This window comes from Lathyrus oleraceus, chromosome 5, assembly GCF_024323335.1.
Source record: "Lathyrus oleraceus cultivar Zhongwan6 chromosome 5, CAAS_Psat_ZW6_1.0, whole genome shotgun sequence".
Lineage (NCBI taxonomy): Eukaryota > Viridiplantae > Streptophyta > Magnoliopsida > Fabales > Fabaceae > Lathyrus > Lathyrus oleraceus.
Genome location: NC_066583.1, coordinates 179,552,525 through 179,558,976, shown reverse-complemented (window position 1 = coordinate 179,558,976; position 6,452 = coordinate 179,552,525).

Genomic DNA, 6,452 nt, shown 5'->3' with positions numbered 1-6,452 from the left:
TAATAGTCTTCTTTGTCTTCTCATGTATCAGATGAAATACTTCTAGATTAACTTGGAATAAAGCATTAGACACAAGATCAAAATAACAGTTGCATCAAGACCATGTAGTAGATGAAGTCAAGCGGATCCAAATACTTGCATCACATGAAAACCCAAATCACAATAACTTGGTCTCAGAAATGTTGGCATTGGCCAAGTTCTTTTGCATATGGAATGTTGCCTAATTCTAAGTCCAAAAGTTCAGATCAAACCCAACAGTCCACACAAACATTTTTTAGGGTTTTTGTATTTTATTAAGTATTTTAAGGTCCTAAGACCACAAACACAAACAAAATACACAAAAAAATATATACAATCACAATATATGGCTCAAATGAGCAAAGTGAAAATGACATAAACATAAACAAGTTAAATGATATGAAAATGGCAATGAATGGTAAATGACTTGAAATTCAATTGCATAAAGTAAATGACTTGAAAGTAAAGCAAAGTGAATAATAGTTAGTGTTAGTCAAAGTTAATTAGATGTTAGTGGAGTTTTTATTTTTAATTGATTAAGTCATTCTTTGGAGAACACTCAACCATCTATTCACAAGCATGGATCCTTGAACCAACACATCTTCCAAAGGAAGGAAAAGGCCAAGTTTCCACACAATACCATGAAAGATGGGAGACTTACAATCTCACTTACTAGAATGCTATGCCTTTAGGGTTAAATTTAGCTTTATGTTAAGCAATCGTAATTGGACTTATGTTGAAGTCACAACTATCTGAGGTCGGGCAATAAAAATTTAGGTGCTAATGCATGTTAGAGATTTGGTATAATGAACCAAAGTCCTAAATCATACCAAACACTAAAATAAAAAAATATCAAAGGATGGACCTATCTCATCCATACTTGTATTGGTTCATCTAACACAAGGTTATTGATGAACCAAATAGCCTTAGGATTTAGAGATTTCATTGGTCAATAGAAGGGATGAGAAAGAATCGGATTGAAGATGAAGAGGGAAGGGATATGAGAGAAATACAAATTGTTCATTGGAGGAATTTTATCAAATTAAAATCATTCATTCATTTTGGGAGATGAAATGTACATTTCATCAATCCCCTGAATCCAATGATTTTAACTCAACAAAATTCAAATAAACCTTGAACAAGGCCCAAACACATATTAAAACATCACAAGTCAATAAAAATGGCTCAACATAATTTTTACACAATGAATCAATTAAAAAATCAAATTAAAAATGCATTTAAATTCAATTTAATTTGGTCAAAACCAAAAATCTCTTCAAAATACCAAATAAATGGCCAAGAGATTAATTCTAGGTAAAACAAGGTATTTGAAAACTTGGTATTTGAAACCGAAGGCTAAGATTAAAACAATTGGAATAGATCTGATGGCTGAGAGGCGTGACAACATACCACTGGAGCTAGGGCTCTGGTCTTCTTCTCCGGCGGACCTCAGCGGACTGGTCCACCATCAACCATCACCAAAATGAAAAATAAAGACATGGATTTAAAGAAAAAATGCTCAGGAGCTCGAATTTGGCCTCAATTTTCTCTAATTCCAAGTATATAAAAGGGATTTTAATTTTGAGGATCATGAACTGAGTTGCTTCGATTTGACCTCAAAGCCACTCAATCTTCTTGCCTACATTGGTAGGACTTCAGCCAACCAAAACTCACAAAGAATAGTGAAGAATTGAGGAAGAATCGAAGAGATGAAAATTCTGGAAAATTACCTTCGAGGGAGCTTCAACCTTGCTTGATCTTGATTCCAATTGTGCTTGGCTTTGTTTCAGAAGCTTGTAGGAAGTGATTAAGATCAGAAAATGGCCTGGACTCTTGGAGTTTCAATCTCAAAACAAAATGAGATTTGAAGCTCGATTTTCAAATGAAAACCTTCAAGATTATCCTTTAATGGTGAGGGTTTGGATTGCAGGTTCTAAGCTTGGGCATGAGGTCCTTAATTCTGAGCAATGAGGGTCTTATTTATAGGCCATGAGATTCATTTCCACACACTTCCAAAAATTGCCAATTTTAGCAATTCACCTTGCATGCTTGCATGGGCGTGTGATAGGCCTATCAAGTGATGTATTCAGGTCCAAAAATGAGTGAGAATCATGCTAAAATCATGTCATGTGACCATGCACTTGTGTTTGAAATGTGGAAGTGAAAATCATCCAAATGGTATCTCACGTTGCACCAATGGACAAGTTCTTCATTCTTTGGCCAAATGAGATGATCTTGGACTTTTTCGAAAGGTGAGATCAAGGGGAACAAATTTCATGTTGAACACTTTTTCATTTGAATCTTGGATCATGATGAATTTTGAGGTAGAATTTTGGAAAATCAAACATGTTTGAAAATTTTCTAAGTACCAAGTCAAATGTTCACTTCTTCCATCTTAAATAACTTTTGCTATGGACTTCAAATGAAACACGTTCCTTCATAAAAGTTGTATCTATTTTAAACCTCTTAAATTTAGTAACAAATTTGACCTCATTTGGATTTGGCATTAAGGTGTTATGTATTTTAGAAGTTGAGGAAAATCACTTGTTCAATGGTAATGGTCCAAAGTGACCTATAATGTTTTCTCTTAGCACATGCATTTGCAAGTTGAATTTGAACTTCCTCCAAAAATAAAATTTGAAGTAGACATCTCGAGTTTGATCATGGAATTTGAATGGCTTTCATCTCATAACAATTGAGCAAGTTATAGTCTTGGGAAGTTGACCTCCTAACTAGGGTTCAGACAAAATGACCTATAATCTTTCACCATAAAAAATGTCTTTACAAGAAAAACTAGCTCTTGACATCAACATGAAAGTTGTTTGGAATTTAATTTTGAGTAACTTTTATATTGGAATAATTTTCATATGACAAGAATTATAGGAGATAGGGTCTAGGGAACCCCAGTTTTGACCAGTAGACTATCTCTGGTCAACCACCATGAACCATCTTGCTAGCTTGATATTATCTTGAGTTTTGGGACTCATGGAGGATAATATATGCATAAGATGATGTAATATGAAGTATCCCTTGAAAATTTTGATCAAATGTTGATGAAACTTGTTGAAAAAGTCACACAAGACACCCAAATGAATTAGGGTTTCAAAGGCTAACAAACTTCAAACTCTTGATGAATTCTTGATCAAAATGACATGTGAAAATCATGGGGATCCATATATGATGTCTATAGTCAATGCAAACCAATTCTTGATTGAACTCCTTGCATTGAGGGTCTCATACCCTAGATATGAGCTTGGTATAGCATGGGTGAACACACACACTACCTACAAAAGTAACAAACTATTTCATTGACATATTTTTGATATTTTTGTTAATAAATAATGAAAAACAAAGTATGATACAATCAAATGTGCTTGGTGATCTCTCCCAATGCAAACCCAATGAATGAAGGGAAAAGAGGATGCCAAGGTCTGATCCCAAAGCCAATGCATATGATGAGGTAACATGAGGGATTTTAGGGTCAAAATTGGGGTCTTACAGCTGCCCCTATTTAAGGACATTCTAACTGAGGACGTGAAGGTTAAAATCTTCGTATCGACTCAGTAGAATGGACTTAAATAACAACAATAGAGACAAATTTTGGTCCCTAAGAGACCTCATGATGCATATGATATGAATGTTAAAAATAATCTCTGTGGGGAAATAGTTCCACAAAGGGAAAGAATTCGAAGAGACTAATAATCCACAAGAGTACAATGCATTCCATAAGGAAAACTCACTGGGGAGACAGAGAGTCTGAGGATAAAAAGTTGTGCGTAAGCCAGGCTACGCTTAAAAAACTACTGGAGACACAAAGGGATTCCATGAAAAATAAATCAATAGAAGGATTCGGTCGGGGATAAAGAAAAATCTGAAGGGGAAACAGGTAGTGTAGCGGTGTATTCGTCGCTATATGATCTATCGATTAAATCATAAGCTAGGAGATACATTGAAATTTTCGAGTCGCCACCGCACTTTTATTTATCCAAAGGATTGGCTAAAAAGCGAACAAAAGCCTAAGAAGTTTTACACGTAGAAAACTAATAAAAAGATCAGAGATTCTGGGTAAGGGGTAAATTACGCAATGGGAAGGTGTTAGGCACCCACTACGTCCTAGGTACTCCTAGGGAGCCCTTTTCACACTTGTTATGCTAAATTATTATTTATTATGACAAAAGATTGTGCAAACATGATTGGGATGGTGAGAAAAGAATATACATTTTTATTTGGGTTATTGGGTTATTGGGTTCGAACGGATGAACCCGTTGCCTACGTACCTTCCATCAAAGGTAAGGATCAGAACGCCGTAGTTCGGCTAAAAGATTTCCAAAAGTGGGTTAGGTTCAATTTTAAACACAAACCCTAGGTCTTACGTTATCCACGGGAGAAAACTCAACCTTATACAAACAACAACGTCCACCATGTGAGAACAGCTTCAACTGGCCAGAGAGGGGTTAACCCTATAATAGGCGAGGAAGACTTACAATTCAATCACTAAAGACAGAAGGTGAGATTAACATCAACCACTAAGATAAATCAAACCTATAGCTCATGTATGAAAAGATTAATGGACAAAGCCAAAACAATTGAGTGGATGAAGTTAACTGATTATGATTATGAAAATGGAGTCAAAGTATGATTAAGATCAATTCAAATAAGTATTATGAAATGGAGTTTTGAAAAAAAAGTCAAGGACTTGAGTCCGGGTTTTTAGTTAGAAAACATGAAATGTTTGCACAACACTTATGTCAAGTTTAAAAGATAAAGTGTGAAAAGGTTCTAAGACGTAATGAATGATGAATGGATGAAGATGGATAGTAAAACTTCTTAGAAGGTTCACTTCTTGAAATCATATAGCAGATGATTCAAGTGTGTCCTTTGGAATAGCAATTAATAATAATAAACAAACAAAGCAAGCAAAAGCGGATATCGGATGCCAATCAATGGTCTTATACCAATCTCCTAAAACAAAATGGGATGTCAGATGCCACTCAATGGTCTTACACTAATCTCCACAGGCAAAGAAATAAAAAGCGGATACCGGATACCAATATATGGATTTACACCAGTCTCCTAAAACAGAACAGGATATCAGATGCCACTCAATGGACTTACACCGATCTCCTCAAAAGAAAAACAAAGATGAACTATGGAAGTCAACTGCCAATCTATCTGGACTTAGGTTAACTCCACAGCATGCTCACAGGAAATCCAATGCCACATCACAGGGACTTACAATGGATCCTCACATACAAGAACAAAAGCAACAACATGATCACAGGTATGCAAATGCCAACTTACAGGGACTTATAATTGCAACCTCTCACACAAACAGATGAAACAAACTATGATCACAGGAAAGCAGATGCCAACTTACAGGGACTTATAACTGCAACCTCACATACCAACCAAACAGATCAAATTATGATCACAGGATAACAGATGCCAACTTACAGGGACTTATAACTGTATCCTCACATACAAACAGATAAACAGAAGATATGAGTGACCAATGAGGTCTTACACTCTATCCTTCCATATCACAGGAGCAAATGCCAAAAGAGATGGACTTACAATTGTCCTCAATGGGCAAACAACAATGATAACATCACAAAACAAATGAGATGATCATGCATTAATGGCAATTGATGATGATGATAAATGCATAGCATACAGGCAAGTAAGTGCACATGAAGCAATCAATCAATCAATGAATATCAAACAGCACACTCTATAGCCAAACAATGGGGGCTCACACAAGAGGGTTTGACTTTAAAAGTCCACTGTAATGGGTAAAGGTTGCTCTTAACCTGGCCATTGAGGGGCTCAGGTGAAGCAGATGAATAGGAGATGAGGGGTGTGCCTCATTGCTTCAATCTCAAATCAGAGAGAGCATCAAAGAAAGTGTGGGAGTTCAGAAAGTAGGAACTCTCTCCACATTATTGACTCGATTAGATCTTGGGTATTTATCTCATTGCTTCAACCATGAAATGGGAGCAATGAGAGGACACACTGAATAGTGGGGGATAGATTACTTATCCCTACCTTCCACCAATTGCCTTACTTGAAGGACTTTTCCTGCTTAGGACAAATATAAACACACACAGGCATTGCCTCTTAAGGAGGACTTCAGACAGTTTGCCCGGTCAAATAACAGACCGGGTCTCCAGACTACATGAAGAAGAAATATTTATACCTCAAAGCAAATGCTAAAAAGCAAAGCAAGCAAGCAAGTTCAAAGAACTTAAGCAACTAAAGCACCTGCAAAAGTCAAACTTATTAGCAAACAAGTCAACAGTCAAAACCAAAAGGAAATGAACCAATAGTCACACAGAGGGACCAATTGTGCAAGGCACAAAGACTCAAGTATGAGTCACCTACAAAACAAATGTTAGCACAATATAAACAATTCAAATCAAGCACATTAGAATGAT